The sequence below is a fragment of the Vicugna pacos genome, chromosome 1, assembly GCF_048564905.1.
Source record: "Vicugna pacos chromosome 1, VicPac4, whole genome shotgun sequence".
In the NCBI taxonomy this organism is placed as follows: Eukaryota; Metazoa; Chordata; class Mammalia; order Artiodactyla; family Camelidae; genus Vicugna; species Vicugna pacos.
The window spans coordinates 114,210,694-114,229,716 of NC_132987.1; positions in this window are offsets into that span (position 1 = coordinate 114,210,694).

Below are 19,023 nucleotides of genomic sequence, written 5' to 3' on the forward strand. Positions count from 1 at the left end.
AGAAGTCCTGTGCTTGTGAGAAACTGAGAAAAATAGGGGAAAACAAACCCCAGGCAGTTGACTCCCTTCTCTGACATCTCCAACCCTCCAGACCTAAGGAACCACAGTCCAAAGAACAACTCCTAAATTGTGTCTCCCTGAGGCAAAGGATGGAAAACTGACCTGAGGAGTTTGTTTTGCTGAGTGTGGAGGGACTGAAGGTGTTGTGGGTGTCTGGGACGGATCCGTCCCCGCCCATCTCCCTGGGGCAAGTGTGGACCAGAGTCCAGGTTTCTTCGGTAGGTATTGCCCAACAGAGACACCAGTCTCCCCAGCCCCCACCATGGAAAATGAGCTCACAGGTCAAAAAAGCAAAAGATATTGAGAAGCATAACCATTTCCAAACCAAAGAAACAAGTGCTGGATTACAGATTCCATCAGAAAGAGAAATGCTGTTAAAGTCCAAGAAGTTAAAATGAGTCTAATAAATTATTAAGAAGTGGGTGGGGGAGAGTTCAGCATGCAGCTGTGAGAAGATCCCAAACTCACCTCACCCCACAGACACAACGGATCTACAGCTAACTATGAACCAGTTCCCACCGAAGAAGACCTGAACAGCTGAACATCTCATCTCCTTCACAGCAAAGGCTGAAATTGCCGCATCAAGACAGAGAGGCAGAGATGCAGCCTCCCCCCAAACCCCACGCCTGGCGCAGACCCACAATCAGGAGGCATCTCACAGAGCTTCTCCCTGAGGGGTGAGGGGTCTGTGTCCACATCAGGCGCCTCAACCCTTGGGACCTGAACTGGAGACACCAGCCCCCAAATGTCTGGTTTTGAAAACCTGCGGGAAGAGGGTATAGATCAAGTGGCAGAGTGCATGCTTAGCATGCACAGGGTCTGGTTTCAATCCCCAGAACTGCCTCTAAAAATAAACACACAAACCAAACCCCCTCCCCCCAAAAAATTTAAAAAGAAAGAGAAAACCAATGGGGCTTATGTCCAGGAGAACCACAGGGCTGTGGTAAATGGAGATTCCACTCTTAAAGGGCTCGCGGGATGACTCACTTGCCCTGGGACCTAGCACAAGAGCCACAGTTTGAAAAGCATGGAGACTGTAAGAGAAAGAGACTCATTTGCTCACCTTAGAGCATCTCCTGGAGGGGCAGAAGCCTGTGGGGACTCTCTCTAGGGACAGAGGCACTCCCATGGCCCCACCAAAGCCAGGAGGGCACTCACAGCCCACACAGGAGACGCCCTTTGAGTGCCTGGCCCCGGCGGTCAGGGGAGATTGTGTTTCTCAGCCCCGCAGGTCTGAAACAATCAGAAGGGCCGTTCTGGGCAGGCTACTTGCTCCAGGAAACTGCACCAACAGAAGACTGGACCACACACCCCTAGTCTCCCTGTGAAAAAAGGCTTAAATACTCGTCCTGGAGTGTGAGCCTGAGAAGCACACATCAAGAGGTTATAGAAGTGGTCTCAGGGAATGTGAGCCGGGGACTTTGTTTCCGAGCTCTCCCTTGGCCGCGCCACAGCTCATCAGAACCTTCCAGAAAGGAGCTCACATACTCAACTGGAACCCAAGTTTTTGCCACTGTTGCCCAGGGAACATTTCCAGGTCATCTGGTCTGCAGGCCAGCAGCATTATGATCGCAATCTCATAAGGCGGTATATACTTGCAAATCTTAAAACCTGCTGCCTAAGGGTCTAGCTTCTAATCAGCCTGAAACTTGGTGCAGACTGAGATCGTTCCCTCTGGAACACCCACAGGTCTTGGCACACCCTCAGTAACTGGACAGAGCAAGAATAAGTTAGACTGCTTAGGCAATCACAAAGGTTCACATGACAACCAAGACCTAGGGCAACATTAAACAATTAAGTTTCATCTCCTACGCAAAGCCACCTGTTCAAGACTGGGAGAAACAGCTGTTTTGCATAATACATAAAAACAAACAGAGAGTCAAGCAAAAAGAAGAGATCGAGGAATATGTTCCAAATGAAAGAACAAGGTAAAACCCCAGAAAAGTCTTTAATGAAACAGAGGTTTACCTGGTAAAAAGTTCACAGTAATGGTTGTAAAAATGTTCATGGAACTCAAGGGAAGAATGGATAAATGCAATGAGAACTTCAACAAAGGACAGAAAATATAAGAAGGTAAGTACTACAGGAATGCATGATCCACGGTTGCTTGAATCGGTGGATGTGGAGTTTCGGACATGGAGGGCCAAACAGAAACCACATTCTGTGGAGGAACCACAGACATAAAGGAACCATGAGTATTCAGAGACCGAGGGTGTGGAGGGCTGACTATAAAGCTATACACAGATTTTCAAACTTCACAGAGTGTGGGTACTCCATGGAGAGCATGTGTTCTTTACTTCAACTATTTATATTTTTCACTTCTTATGCTTGTTTCCTTTTCTGGGTTTCTTTATTGTTGTTTTATTTCCCCTTATTTCTTATTTATTTATTTAAACTGAAGTGTAATTTTGTTTTTGTGGGTTAGGCAAAAGCCACAGAGCTGAAGAATACAATAACTGGACTGAAAAATACACCAGAGGCATTCAACGGCAGACTAGATGAAGCAAAGAAAGTACTGGGGAGCTGAAGACAGGGCAGTGGAACTCATCCAAACAAGTGTTAGTGAGGATGAAGACCAAAGTGAAACTTTGTACACTGTTGGTGGGGATATAAATGATGTGGTCACTATGGAGAACATTACGGAGGTTCCTCAAAAAATTGAAAATAGAGCTACTGTATGATCCAGCAATTCCACTCCTGGGTATTTAGCCAAAGAAAAGGAAAACACTAATTCAAAAAGATATGTGTACTCCTATGTTCATTGCAACATTATTTATAGTAGCCAAGATATGGAAACAACCTAAATGTCCATCAATGAGTGAGTGGATAAAGAAGATGTGGTTTATATGCATACAGTTGAACTTTGAACTACGTGGGGGTGCCCATACTCTGTGAAGTTGAAAATCTACGTAAAACTTACAGCTGGCCCTCTGTATCCTCAGTCCCTCTATGCTCGTGGTTCCTTTATATCTGTGGTTCCTCCGTATCTGCAATTCCATATCCACCAATTCAACCAACCATGGATCACATAGTCCTATAGTACTTACTATTTTAAAAAACCTGCAAATAAGTGACCCATGCATTTCTAACCTGTGTTGCTCAAGGATCAACTGTATAATGAAATACCACTCAGCTGTAAAAAAAAGAATGAAATCTTGCTATATGAGACAACAAGAATGGACCTTGAGGTTGTTATGCTAAGTGAAATAAGTCAGACAGAAAGACAAATACCATATGATTTCACTTCTATGTGAAATCAAAGAAAAAAACAGATAAACAAACAAAACTCATAAACACAGGCTATGTGGTTGCCAGAGGGGAGGGGTGTTCAGGGGTGAGCAATAGATGAAAGGGATCAAGAGGTACAAACTTCCAGTTATAAAATAAGTAAGTCGTAGGGATACAATGTGCAGCATGGTAACTGTAGACAATAATCTAGTATTACAAATTTGAAAGCTGTTAAAAAAAGAGTTCTTATCACAAGAAAAAAAATTTCGTAACCCTGTATGGTGTCAGGTGGTAACTAGACTGTGGTGATCATGTATATGAATGTTGAATCACTGAAACTAACATTGTAAATCAACTACACTTCAATAAATTTTTAACTGCCAAAAATTTGTTTAATAAAAAGAAGTTGAATCATTATGTTGTACACCTAATGTAATAAAGCTGATATAATGCTGTATGCCAATTACACTCTAATTTAAATAAAAAATAAATAAGAAACAAGGGGAAATGAAACAATAATAAAGAAATCTAGAAAAGGAACCAAGCACAAGAAGTAAAAAATAAAAATAGTTGAAGTAAAGAACACATTGATGGGAAAAGTAGCAGAATGGATACAACTCAAGAACAAATTAGTGAATTGGAATTCCAGATTGAAGAAAACCTTAAAAGGAAGGACAAAAAATTAGGAAATATTAAAGAAAAGCAGAGAAATGTGGGTGATTTATGTATAAGTGCTAACAACCAGATAATGAGACTCAGAAAGACAGAGGGATAAAATGAGGAGGAAATAGCTGAAGAAATAATGGAGCTAAGTTTTCCTAGAATTGAAAGAAAGAAAGAAAAGAAAGACAGACCTGAATGAAAGGGCCTGTAGAATGATAAGAAGGAAAAATAATGGGGCAGGAATCACACATAGAAACCTATAATAAAGTGTAGGATTATCAAAGACAAAGAAAATTCTGAAAATTTCTTAAGAAAAAAAGCACTTCATACAAAGGAACAAAAATCAGATAGACATCAGATTCCCTAACAGCAACAGCAGATGCATGAAAACAATGGAGCATGCTTTTGTTAAAATACAGAAAAATACTTGAAAAAATACTGAAGAAAATGACCTTAGAACCAAGAAATATATAACCAGCCAAACTGGCATGAGATATCAGGGCATGAAATAAATATTCTCAGTTATACAAGATCTGAAAACTTGAATAAACAGAGAAACGAATCAAGGAGTGGCTGCAAGAAACATGGAAATTAAAGTAACAAAATACCTTAGAAAAGTTAATTATTGTCTTTTAAAAAAAATACTAAGACCAAAGAACAAGAAAAAAAATGTTTATAATTACCCAGAATTAAAGTCTAGATTAGCACTTGTCCATTAGAAATATCACGTAAGCCACATATGTCATTTTAAACTAAAGCAGCACTATATACAATAACAAGACATAGAAACAACCTAAATGTCCATAGCCAGACGACTGGATAAAGAAGCTGTGGTATATTAATACAATGGAATACTAGTCAGCCATAAAAAAGAATAAAATAATGTCATTTGCAGCAACGTGGTTGGACCTAGACATCATCATTCTAAGTGAAGTAAGCCAGAAAGAGAAAGAAAAATACCATATGATATCACTCATATGGAATCTTAAAAAAAAGAAGAAGAAGAAAGGACATTATAAACTCATCTACAAAACAGAAACAGATTCACAGACATAGTAAACAATCTTATAGTTACTGGGAAAATGGGGTGGGAAGGGATAAATTTGGGAGTTTGAGATTTGCAAATGTTAGCTACTATATATAAAAACAGATTAAAAAACAAGTGTCTTCTGTATAGCACAGGGAACTGTATTCAATATCTTCTAATAACCTTTAATGAAAAAGAATATGAAAATGAATATATACACGTATGTGCATGACTGGAACATTGTGCTGTACACAAGAAATTGACACATTGTAACTGACTGTACTTCAGTTAAAAAAAAATCATTGTAAATCAACTACACTTCAATAAAAAAAAAAAAGAACCTAATTGGGAGTTTGGGATTTGCAGATACTAACTACTATATAGAAAATAGATAAATGGCAAGGTCCTACTGTATAGCACAGGGAACTAGATTCTATATCTCGTAATAACTTATAATGAAAAAGAAAATGAAAAGGAACATATATACATTAAATAAATATATAAATAAAAATAAACTAAAGTTACATTTTCATTTTTAAAACAGGTGAAATTAATTTTAATTATATTTTATTTAACCCAACATATCCAAAATAATATCATTTCAACAAATAATCAATAAAAAAAAACTGTTAATGAGACCTTCTACATATTTTTTCCACATACTAACTCTTCAAAATCCAGTGTGTGTTTCACATTTAGAGCACATCTCAATTTGGACTAACCACATTTCAAGAGCTCAGTGGACACATGTAGCCAGTGGCTCTTGTACTGGGCAGTGCTGCTCTAGAAAACATTAATACCATGGTGTTGGGAATGGAGGCCACCATGGACTATGACAGTGTGCTAAGTATTTATCTTATCTGATGGGGGAAACAAATTTTACTTTTTAAAGACATTGCAAAGGTGGGACAAACTAAGTAATAAATTAAAAGCCAAGCTGGGACTATGGTGGTTCCCAGGGCATAAAATTTAAGGAGGCACTCATTGTCAGGTGCTGACTTTGAAGTTGCATGACCCCAAAAGTGAATGCCTCCTTGAATTCTGTGCCTGGGAACCATATTTGCCTCACATTAGTCTCAGCCCTAATTAAGACAGCACAAATAGGTTCAAATATATTAATAACTATAATAGATGTAAAAGAACTAAATGCACCAAAAGACATAGATTGAAAGATGAGTGGGAAAAAAATCTAGATATGTAGTGTCTTATATGAGTTACACATACAACATACGAGCACACAAAGGTTGAAAATAAAAGCATGGAAAAAGTGTAGCAGGCAAATAGTAGCTCGTGTAGCAATATTAATATCATCTAAAATTAGGGTAACTATATATAATCCATTGTTTAAGACAGCATACCTTTGAGAATTATTTAGAAAAATAAACCAAGATCATCTTAGGCAAATCAGGATGTATTGTCATTAATGCAATATGAAATAAATCAGATAGTATTATAAAGGATGAGGAGGGTCTCTAAAAATGATATAAGATTTGATTCCCCAAGAATATATGAAGCAAAAATTGATATAAATATAGGGAGAAATTGATCACATCCACCTTCACAGTGGCAGATTTCAACACATCATTCTCAATCAATGATGGGTCAAGTAAACAAAAAAATCAGCAAGAATATAACAGATTTGAACATCATCTAAAAATATAGAGTTATACACCCAAAACTTAAAGAATACATTTTTTTCCAAGCACACATGAAACATTAACAAAAATTGACCACATACTAGGCTATAGAGAAAACCTAAGCAAATTTCAAAGTTAGATATCATACAAACCAGATCTTCTGACCATATGTAACTGAGACAGAAGCTAATATAAATGAAAATAATTGCATATTTGCTGGTGAGGGTGTAAACTTATGTAAGAACATTGGGGAAAAGCTTGGCATGTCCTCCTAAAGTTAAAAATTCCCATACATTCTGACTCAACAGTTTCACTCTTAGAAACATACTTGAAGCTCTTGCACCTGTGAAACCAGCAAAATATACAAGAACGTTTATAGCAGGACTGCTGTCAATAACAAAAACCTGAAAACAACCCAAATACTCCTCAAGGAAAAATGGGAAAATAGATTATGGTTGTGTTCATCTTCTCCTGCTACATGACAAATTACCACAAACAGTAGCTTAAAACAATACCCATTTTTTAATCTCAAAGTTCTATAGGTTAGAAGTCTAGGCACACCATGGCTGGGTTCTCTGCTCAGGGTCTCACCACGCTGGATCAAGGTGTCAGACAGGGCAGTCATCTCATTCGAGGCTGGGGTCCACTTCCAAGCTCACTGATTATTGGCAGAATTCAGTTCCCAGTGGTTGTAGGACGGAGTCTCCACTTTCTTGCTGGCTGTCAGCAGGGACCATTCTTAGCTTCTAGAGGCCACCTGCCACGTGGCCATCTCCACAACAGGACAGTTTCCTTCTGCAAGGCTAGCAGAGGAACTTCCCTGTAGCTTTCAATCTCTGACTCCAGACCCAGATTTAAAGGGCTCGTGTGATTGTGGAAAGTGCCCTTTCTTAAGGTCTGATTTGGGACCCTAATTACATCTGCAAAATCCTATTACAGCAGCGCCTAGAGTAGTGTTGGATTGAATAATGTGTGGGTACACCAGGACCTAGGAATCCTGGCAGCCCTCTTAGAATTCTGCTTCCACAATGCTCTATTCACACAAAGAATATTATATAGCACTCAAATGGAATGAATTATAGCCACCTGCAACAATGTGGATGAGCCTTAGAAATTTAATACTATATAAAAAATATATAGCCCCAAAAGACTCTAATTAAAAACGACTAAAATTTTAAAAGTACTTTTAAGAGGAGGAGGGTATAGCTCAAGCAGTAGAGCACATGCTTAGCATGCACAAGGTCCTGGGTTCAATCCCCAGTACCTACTCTAAAAATAAATTAAATAAATAAACCTAACTACCCTCCCCCACCCCCGCAAAAAAAACTAAAAAGATTTTTTTAAAAATAGAAGTACTTTTAAGGGATATGTACAGATGCAACAAAGTGATATAACAAGAGAAAGTAAGGAGATGGTAGACTGGATTCTGGATGCCTGGTGAGGCGGTGAGGGGGTGGGGGAGGCAGGAGGCAGAAGGCTAGGATGCTGAAGAGTTAGATGTAGGTTATTGTTAGGGGTCTAGGTGTGGGAAGGGAGAGGATAAGTGGGTTCATATATGTTATTATATTGTTTTAAATAACTAACTTATGCAGTACTGTATGTCAATTATATCTCAATAAAACTGGAAAAATAAATAAACACTAAAAACAAAATAAAAGAATGAATTAATTTGAAGCTGGACAAATAGGGATCAATGATGAGAAAACATCATGAACTAAGGATTATGACTGATTATTCCTATTCTGTGCACCTGATTTAAAAGGAAGTCTAATTAAATGATTTAAAATTAGATCTAATTTAAAGTGAAGAAAAGAAAAAATACTTGTCAAATGAAAGAACATATTACAAATGTTAAATGGAAGAATATATTATGGAATTAAAAAGTGTGTTCCTTCTACGGCAGGGGAAATTCGGACAAGATCAAAGAGGCAGTGACATTTTTTTCAGGGTAAACTCGTCACCCTGGAAAACTTCCAAAACGTAAGCAGAAAATACCATTTTGTCCTTGGAGGAGCCTTGTCTGAACATAACTGGGGAGAGTGGCTATCACGTCCACCTGCTCAGACCTCAGGCTCTGTCTTATCCCTGGTTTTCTGTTGCCTGCACCTCCCCAGGGCCACTGGCTCCTTTGCACCAGCCTTTAAACACACTCTGGGCTCTGCCATTGGGGGAAAAAAAGTTAAGAATGAAGCAGGACCTCTCAGCTCCCCACACTTCACAGCTGCAACACTAGGTCCCTCCCACACTTTCCCTGCAAAGCTTCTTATAAACAAGCCCCCTACATTCTCACCTAGCTTTTATCCTCCCCACTGGGCACCACGTGTGTTCCACCAGGTCACAGGGGACTGCTCAGCACAGAACTCTCTTGACATTTTGGTGCCCTTTGATTCTATTGACAACTTCCTCCGTGCATTCTTTTCCTCTGGCAGCTGTAACAGCACCCTGGTTTTTCTATCATCTCCCTGACTCACCTTTTCTGTCTGATCTGCAGGCTCAACTTCCTCCAGTGTTCCCTACAAGTTGAGGTTGCCTGTGGCTCTGTCCTCACAGGCCCGGGCCCTGATCCCTAGTCTGTCTGGAGTAGCTCACCTGTGCTTACAGAATCGGTTGCCATTTGTATACTGCTGGTCTCCAAATCCTTCCTTGCAGCTGAAATCTTCTTCACTCTGGGCGCACAGAACCAACTCCTTCCCGGAAACTTCTTCAATGATCCCGCACATCCAACTCTCTGTGCCCCCAAACTGAGATTGTCATTTCCTCCACCCCCCAACATCTCCTACTTCCTTGATGTACACTGTATTAGTCAACATTCTCCAGAGAAAGAGAACCAAAAGTATATGCACGTGTCCATATACACAGAGGGAGAAAGAGAGAGAATTTAATGAACTAGTTCAGGCAATTGTGGAGGCTGGCAGGATGGAGATCTAGGGAAGAGCTAATGTTGCAGCTTGAGTCTGAAAGCATTCTGAAGGCAGAATGCCTTCCTCCTCAAGGAGCTGCAGTCTTTTCTCTTAAGGCTTTCAAATGACTGGATTGGACCCACCCCCCATTATAGAGGGTGATCTGCTTTACTCAAAGTCTACTGGATTTAAATATTCATCACAACTAAAATGTACCTTAACAACAATATCTAGACTGAGATTTAATGAAGACTGGGTACCAGGGCCTACCATGGCCTGGGTACCTTACCCATCGTACTGTCTTAGAAAATGGTACCACCATCCAGCAGGTGCCTAATCCAGGATCTTGGGAGTTTGCCTTGACTCTGAATCTAGCTCTGACTCCACATAGTCAATCTAGCACCATGTTCACTTTATTCACCTTCCTAAATATTTCTAATCCATCCTCACAGCCGACATCCTGGTCCAGGTCCCCATCACATCTGAGCTACTTCAAAAGTTGCTCCACTACACTCTGCATCCGATCTCTCCTTCTGCAGACCTTCCCAAGACACAAGGAGAAGCCATGTTAATCCATAAACTGCCATGTGTTAATTTGCTGCTCTGGTGGCACCACAAATGCCACAGCTGCCACACAACCTGATTCAGCTGTGTTCTGTCACTGACTCAGATACTGTGAGTGATGTTATTGCTGTGTGACTTTTCCAGAATGGAGAAGAACTTGTGGCAAAGTTCTAAACAAAACAAAGTACAATCGTCTCTCAATTTACACAGCAGTTACATTTCTGGAACATTCAGTGATATTAAAACCATGCTAAGTCTGCTCAGGCTGCTGTAACAAAATACCATAGACCGAATTATTTGGACAACAGATATTTATTTCTCATGGTTCTGGAGGCTGAAAGTCCAAGACAAGGTGCTGACCAGTTCGGTTCCTGGGGAAAGTCTCTTCCGCTTCTTAGAAGGGCACTGATTCATGAGGAGGGTTCACAGCATTTGTCTTGAAGTGTCTTACAGCCTTCTCTCTCTGCACACTGACACCCTGGAGGAGCAGTGTCCCCAGTGACACTACTGCTTCCCAGGGACCCACTGGGACCTAGGATTGAGTCTCAGCACCTTGATCAGCCCTTGCCAGTCTTCTATAAGCTACTTGCCTTCTTGAGTTACTCCCCTAGAAATGCAGGGTCTCCTGGGGGGGTCCATCAGTTTTCCAGGCACAGAGTTCTCCCAACAGATGGCCATAGACCATTAGGAGAACTTGGGGTATATAAGAAAATAGTGAGGTTTATGGTTTTAAAAATTAATCTACATTTATGTAGTAATGCAGACTCACTAGATGGCATTTATTAAATGTATATTAATGAATAAATGAATTCGTTGCCATGGTACAAAGTCTCAAGACGCTTTAGGAATCACATGGTCTATCAGCATGTTCTAGATGAAAAAGTTGTCTCAGATCCCCTCATTCCTTTTTTTCCCTTTCCTTTCAAGCCCTGGTGGTACCCATTTCTCAAGCAATCTTAGGGGATGATCTCGACTCCTTTGGACTGCAGTGGCCACAGGGCCCTGGCACCTGCCCCATCCATAAGGAGTCATAACGGTGAGGGTATGAGTGGAGCCAAGCCCTAGAGGGTGATGCTGGCTAAAAAAGAGGGTGAAAGAGGGAGGAAATGAGTAATTCTGAAAATCAGCAGTGGGGAAAGAGAGTCATGTGCACGTGGCTTAGTCCCTGAGTTGAGGTTGAGGTGGTGAAGGTAGCCCACTCTTTGTTCATCACACAAGGCCAGAAGATGCCAAGGTTGCAATGCCCTGGACTATTAGTAGAGACAGCTTGCTGCTGAGTTGAAAGAAGCAGCCCCTCCCTGCTCCATTTCTCCCCATCTGCCTGGGCTGAGTAAGGCAGCTGCACACAGAGAGAGGCTAAGTGTGCTCAGACTCTGCTTTGTGGTTTCTCAGTCAGAGACTTGGGCGGAAATGAACCCCCACAATCCTCACGTGTTCCAAGTTTGAGAGAGGGGTCATGGCTGATCACGAGCACAGCATCTAGAACCTCAGCCTCACCACCAAGAGGAAGTTAGAGCTAAACATTTGGCCCCAGAAGTGAACTTGACCGATGAGAGGTTCATGTCAGAGTTGAGACCAGATCCAGTTCTCTGAACCCTAAGTTGGAGTTCTTTCTACTGATTCTTCCCTCCCCCAGGAGACCAGGAGAGTAGCAGAGTGTAGGGGTATGGATTTTATGAAAGGAGCGATCAAACCCACATCAGTCCTCTCTTCAGTCCAGGGAAATTCCTTCACTAGGTCATCTTCCATCATGAAGTCTTTGATACACAAGAGTATCCCACATCGAGAAAATTTTTCCCTAGAAACCCCCTCCATGACCCTTCCCAAGCATCTCATTTTCAGCAGATGAGTTTGCTGCATACTTCCTGAAAAAAGCAGAAGTTGTCACTCTCTTTCTGTGCCCAAATCTACCCACTCTTTCTGTCTTCCTATTTCTAGAGGGAACAAAAGGCCCCTTCTACCTAAGACCAGCCCCTTCAGTTTCCTGGATCCCCCTCACCCACTCCATCTAAACAATTTCACTCTTGCCTTTATCACCTCTTTTCCCCATTAATAATGTCTCACTCTCTATCGGACCGTAATCAACAGACTGTGAACATGCATGGTAATCTATAATCTTTAAAATGCCCATCCCTTAAAACAACAATGGAATACCACTACACAGCTATTAGAATGGCTAAAATTCAAACCATTGACAGCACTAGATGCTGAGGATGTGAAGAAGTGAGAACTCTCATTCATTGCTCATGAGAATGCAAAATGGTGTGGCCACTTTGGAAGACCATTTGGTAGTTTCTTACGAAACTAAACATGACTCTTCAAATATGATACAGGCAATTGCACTCTTTGACATTTGCCCATGAGTTGAAAACGTTCACACAAAAACTTGCACAAGGATGTTTACAACAGCATTGTTAATTGCCAAAACAGGGAAACAACCAAGATGCCTTTCCATAGGTGAATGAATAAACAAACTATGGTACATCTGTACAATGGAATATTGCTCAGCACTAAAAAGAAAGGTAATATCAAGCCACAAAAAAAGACATGGAGAAACCTTAAGTGACTTTACTGAGTAAAAGAAGCCAATGTGAAAAGGCTATGTACTGTATGATTCCAACTATAAGTCATGTTAGAAAAAGCAAAACTATGGAGACCGTAAAAAATCACTAGTTGCCAGGGACTAAGGAGGAAAAATTGAGGAATGAATAGATGGAGCCTGGGACATTTTGGGGGCAGTGAAACTATTCTATATGATACTGTAATGGTGGATATGTGTCATTATGCATTTGTCAAAACTCATAGACTGTAGAGCAGAAGAGTGAACCCCTAACTAACTGTAGTTAGTAATAATGTACCAACATTGGCTCACCAACTGTAACAAATTATTGGTTTGTTTATTACAAATTATTTTTTGTAACAAACAAAAAAATTGCTACATTATTTCAAGATGTTAAATGGGAAACAGGAAGGAAGGGTAATATAGAAACTCTGTACTTTCCTCACAGTTCTTCTATAAATCAAAAACTGCTCTTTAAAAATAATCTACTAATTAAAAAAATAAAAATATTCACTGGCTCATGAATACCCTTAGCCCACCCTGGCTCCCACCCCTCTTCCCTGCTCACTTTCACAACAAAGCTTCTCCAAAGTTGCTTTCTCTCCTTTCCCACCTCGCGTTTTTTTTCCCAACCCTTTCTCCCTGTATTGGTTTCCTATTGCTGCTGTAAGAAATTACTAAAATCTTAGCAACTTAAAAGAAATTTATCATCTTACAGTTCTGGAGGTCAGTCTTAAAATACAGGTGACAGCAGGGCTGCGTGTCTTCTGGGGATTTAGGGGGGAAATCCATTTCCTTGTCTTTTCTAGCCTCTGAAGGCACCTGCATTCACTCCCATTCTCTGTCTTCCAGGACAGCATCTTCCCATGGCTGACCTCTCCTTCTGCCCTTACATCTCTTTTCTCTGACTCTGATCTTCCTGCCTCTTATATAGACCTCATGATTACCTTGAGCCCACCCAAATAATCCAGGATAATCTCCCCATCTCAAGATCCTTAATCACATCTGTAAAAAGTCCCTTTTACCGTGTAAGATGATACAGTCACAGATTCTGGGGATCAGGATGGAGATGTCTTTGGGAGCCATTATTAAGCCTGCCACACTCTCTAATTGGGCTCCACTGAGACAACTCTTGTCAAGAGGTAACCAGCAGTGTCTGAGTTCCAAAGCCCTGATCACTACTTCATCTTACTTAACCTCTCAGCCACATACAACAGAATTGATCAAGAAATTCTCTTCTCGCAGCTTCCAGGACATCCAGTCTCTTGGTTTTCTCCCATCCACACTGACCAGGCATGGCAGGTTTTTTTCACCTGGCTTCCCTCCAGGACATCTAAACATTGGTGAGACCCCAGGCCCGGTCCTCAGCCATCTTCTCCAGCTGTTCCGAGGTGACCCCATAAAACTGGTAACAACATTTCAGCTCTATGCTGATGATGTGCAAATTTATAATTCCTGCTCATCCCTTTCCACCAAGACCCAGAATTGTATACCTCACAGCCTTCTTCTTGGTACATCTCCTATAAAATTTTGCTCTTAAAAAATATCACAAACTCACAGAAAAGTTGAACTATAGTACAAAGACCTTTATTTCTGAACCATTTTCTAATGCTCCATCATCCCTAAATACTTTCATATTTCCTACAAATAAGAACACTTCTACAGAAACTACAACATCACAATCAGGAAATTGACTTTGATACATGGATATCAGCTCATCTTTTGACCCCCTTCAAGTATCACCAGTCACATCCTCTCGGGCTAAAAGGATTCACCTCTAAGACACAGATCATATCAAGTTGTCATGGTTCTTTAGTCTCCTCTAGTCTTGAATGGTTCCTCAGACTTTGACCTTCACAACATAAACTTCATGACATTAAGAAACTGCAGACCAGTGATTTTGTAGCTTCTCTCTCTATCTGGTTATGAACCTCGGCCAGGAGTGTCACAGATGTGGTACTACAACCTTCTTCTCACTGCTCCCTGTCGAGTGGTGTGTAGTTTTACTTTACCCCATTATTGATGGTACTCGATTGCATTGTTTGGTTAAGAAGACCTCTGCCGGTGTTCGCCACTGTAAAGTTCCTCTGTTCCCGTTTGTAATGAATAAGTACGTTTGTGGGGAGATGCTTTGAAACAAGCAAATATCCTGCTCTTCATCAAACTTTCGTTGTATTCAGTATTTTTAAAATGGCAGCCACAAGTATGGATGCATGATTTCCTTTTTATTCAGTGGGTTACAATCCATTTCTAGCATTATTTATTTTTCTACCCAAATTGTCCCTGCTTTGCCCTGTTCTCTTGACATGCCCCTATCATTCCTTGAGCATTTCCTTGCTTTCCTGAATAAGATGATCCAGATGCCTTGTGCTTTCCCTGTCCCTTGGGATCCCGTCATTTCTCCAAGGAACCCAGTTCCTTTTACTGGAAACTTATATTTAGAATCAAAGATCTAAATAGTAGGTGTGATTGTCACAGTCAGAGGTCACCAGGCCCCTAGAAGGGCAGAGCCAGTGGTGGGGTGGGGGTGGAAATACACACACATGCACTAATTTATATCTCAGAGGGCAGAATTAGGGAGAAAAATACAGTAACACACACAGACACACATACATACGCATGTATGTCTATACTTATTTCTATATCTGTATTTCCCTTTCTAAGGACCTATCTGACCATCTCTAGAAAATCATAAGCTCACATCAACACCTCCAATTCCAATCCAACAATTTAGGATTAGTTTTTATTTTTCCCTTTCATTGCTTGTAACTTCCTTCTCCATCTGTGACAACCTCAGTTCTCATTATTCTTAACAGGTTTGTATTTTGATTGATCCCCTATATGTAATCAACCTCCCCTCTCCCGTCCACCGGCTTCCCAGCACAGATGCCTTCCTCAACCCACCTGGGTCCCAAGACCCCACTCCACATTGTTCCCATGAGAATTCCTTCCTCATCCTTTCAGGCTTTGGGGCCTCGCACTTCCCCCACCGCCCAACAAGGATGCAACCCTCCCTCTCTGACTTGCTCTGACGCCTCATATCAGCTTGCTCCTTGGATGTCCCTCTCACCCTGTTCAGATTCTGACACCTCTGTTGGGCTTCCATGGCTCCCCTGTCCCCCGCCAGCATGGCCTCCGTCTTGCTCTGGCCACCCACCAGCTTTGGGACTTTCTCTCTCTCTCTCTCTGCCTGAGCATCAGTAGGTACCTTCAATTTAAGACCACAAAACAGAACACTGGCATCCATCCTCCAACCCTACACTGTCTCTCTCAGTCTTTTCCACGTCAATTCATAATACCACCAGCCAGCTCACGGCTCAAGTCTACGAATACAGTCAACCATGACTCTACACTAGGCTCTTTCCTTCCTTGGCTGTTTCCTGCCCCAGGGGTTTTGGGGCGTTGGCATTTGCACTTCTTGCAGCCCTGCCCTCTAAACTCTCAGCCTCACACTTCGCATTATCTGGGTCTCAGCTCCGATGTCCTGTGGATGAGTTGAGGGATGAGCCCCCTCTCCCCGACCCTGGCCAGACCAGCCCCTCTACCATAGCTCTTCTAAGCACTCTCCAGCTTTCTGCCCAGTACTTTGGTTTCATGTCACTCTGCAGTTATCTCATTTGCTCATGTTTTGTACCCCCATCACCCCTCCCCCACCGGAACATAAGCCCCACAGGAGAGTAGGGACTTGGCCTGGGTCATAGACTGTGTTGTCTCCAAAACCGACAACAGTGCTTGGCTCGGGTGCATGCTCAACGAATATTTCTGAGTGAATGAACAAATGTGCATTTTAAAAAATATAGTAGACTTCATTAATGAGAAAATAAAGCATAGTGCAGAGATTTCCCACAGACCCCCTTCTCCTCCACAGTTTCCCCTATGGTTAACATCTTACACCCGTGTGGTATCTTGGTAACAAGTGATGAGCCAATACTCATACTTTAATATTCACCAAAGTTTACAATTTGCATTAAGATTCACTGTTTGTGTTATATAGTTCTATGGGTTTTGACAAACACATGATGTCATGTATCCACCTAGTCTGATAATTCCAAATTCTCTGTCATATCTTAGTCTTATTCTCAAGCTTACTTTGTGTCTTCAGATTGTGTTTTTCCTGCTTTTTAGAGAAAGCCAGACATGACGGATCAGACAACAGGAGCTGAGATACATAATCCTTTACTGGGATGTGTCATGTTTATCTGGCTGAGAGTCCATCTGTGCATAATGTTTGCTGGACCTGTAGGTGTCAGAGGCTTTGATTTCATCCAGTGTCCTTATTTTTTTCTTCCCTATTGTCTGGGTTTCCCTAGAAACTCTCTCTTAAGTCGAGTTGTAATCCACTGGAGTCCTGCGGATGTGGTGGAAGATACTGTGGAAGGGAAACAGTCAATAATTTTAAGATGAAATTTCAGAGTTTGTAATGAGCTTGAGCTTGAAACTCTGGACTGTGACCTTCAGAGGAATTTCTTAGCCTCCACCCTTGTTTTTCCCTCCTTTTTATGACAGGAAGTCTTGAGGGGGCTGGGTTGTCTAATCACCCTTGAACTAAGTCAGATTAGGCCTGGGTGAAATAATTCCTCTTGGAGACAGGCTTTTTTTTTTTTTTTTAACAGAACACTCCAGGTGTGTTTCAAATGGTTACTTTTATCCTCCCTCTGGCCAAACAGGACGGGAATTTTCTCTGGTGTTCACCATGAGAACCTGGTGGGGCACCTGTGAGAAAAGTTCAAGAAAGTAGAAGGACCCCACCAAGACTGGATCCCCAGGACTTTTTGGCTCTCCAGCTAATCCCCTCTCAGTCTCCAGCGAATAGTTAAGTATGGTTTAAGTTTTCCTATGTTTTTCTGAGGTTTCTGTTCCCTGTACACTGATTCTCTGCATAAGCTGTCTCCCCAGTTTGGAGGGCTACAGTTTGCCCTGTGACCCCAAGTCACTGATGGATCTAAGAAGAGTTGACTTTTCAGTTGGTTCTGCTTCTCTCTTGTTGTGAGGAGTGGAGTGACAACTTCTAAGCTCTTTACATCTTGGCGTGGACAGCATTTTTTTTTAAATATACTCTCTCTGAGTATATTGAGTAAAAACATTTACCTAGAAAAAATAGGAAGTAAAAAAGAAAGGAAAAATCACCTATAATCACCCAATCTTCAATTAGTCATAGTTAACATTTTCACATATTTTTATTTCTAATACATGTATGTTTTTACAAAAAGGTGCATACAGTTTTGTATTGGCGTTCCTTCACTTTCAGAGGCTATTTCTGCAGCTTCTCTTACACTGATGCTGAAAATATTTTAAATGTTGAATGTCTTTTGTAAAGACCAAGACCCCACGATGAGCTCCAGTAAGGTCTTAGGGGGCTGATGAGGAATTCTGCTCCTTTTGAAGATTAAGCGTAACATGAGAAGCAGACACAGCCTCCTATGATCACCCCCTGTGTCTATTGTACAGACGGGGGTCAGCAAATGTTACGTGACTCGATGAATGAAAAGGTTCCTTTCTAACAGGTACAAAAAGTGTGAAACAGCCTCCTCCTCCCTTTCCTGAAAGGTCAGAAAGCTGAAAGTGAAATTGAATGCTCAATGAGAATAACCTAGGTGATTCGTATTTTTTCCCTCCTTCTCCTTCCAAAGGATTTTAACATTTCCATTTCGGTAGCTGTAATGTTTAAATTATACCTACATCTTACTGAAAGCTACTTCATATTCTATTTTGGAAACTGACAGATATAAATAATAGGTAAACAAAATAATGAGGGACTGTCTTTCCTCTCTGCCTACCTCAAATACATTGATCAGTGAGCAAGAGAGCAGAAGAAAGACCCACAGAGCAGGGGAAGGGAGCCATTATTTACAATATTTACAAAGACCTGCTTGAGCTTGGAACTACACCAAGCCTTAACAACTCAATGGTAGCTATTCTTATCCCTGTTTTATTGATTGGAGAATTATGCTCTGAGCGGTTTATAGAACTAGTAAGGGAGGTAGCGGAGCAGGGGGGAACCCATTCACTTTTTCTTTCATTCATTCATGCATGCATGCATGCATGCAACACATTTTTATTGAGCGGATTAAACGTGCTAGGCATTGTTCTAAGTGCCAGGGACTGTTCTAGACCCTGAGGATACTGCAGGAAACACAACCGCCAAAATTCTTTTTCTTACCCCCTATGGAGCTTACAGGGAGGAGGCGGGGGCTGGGGGGCGGAAGGCGCCGCCTCCAACTGAGGGCAAATTACAAAATCTGGTGTCCCCGCCCCCTGCCCGCCCCCTGCCCGCCCCCGCCCGGTCCCGCGCCTTCCCGCAGCTGCCGGAGGCCGGCTCCGCGCGCGCACTCGCGGGGAAGGCTTCCCCCGCCCCTCCCGGAGGGGACCCCGAGGGTCGGTCCG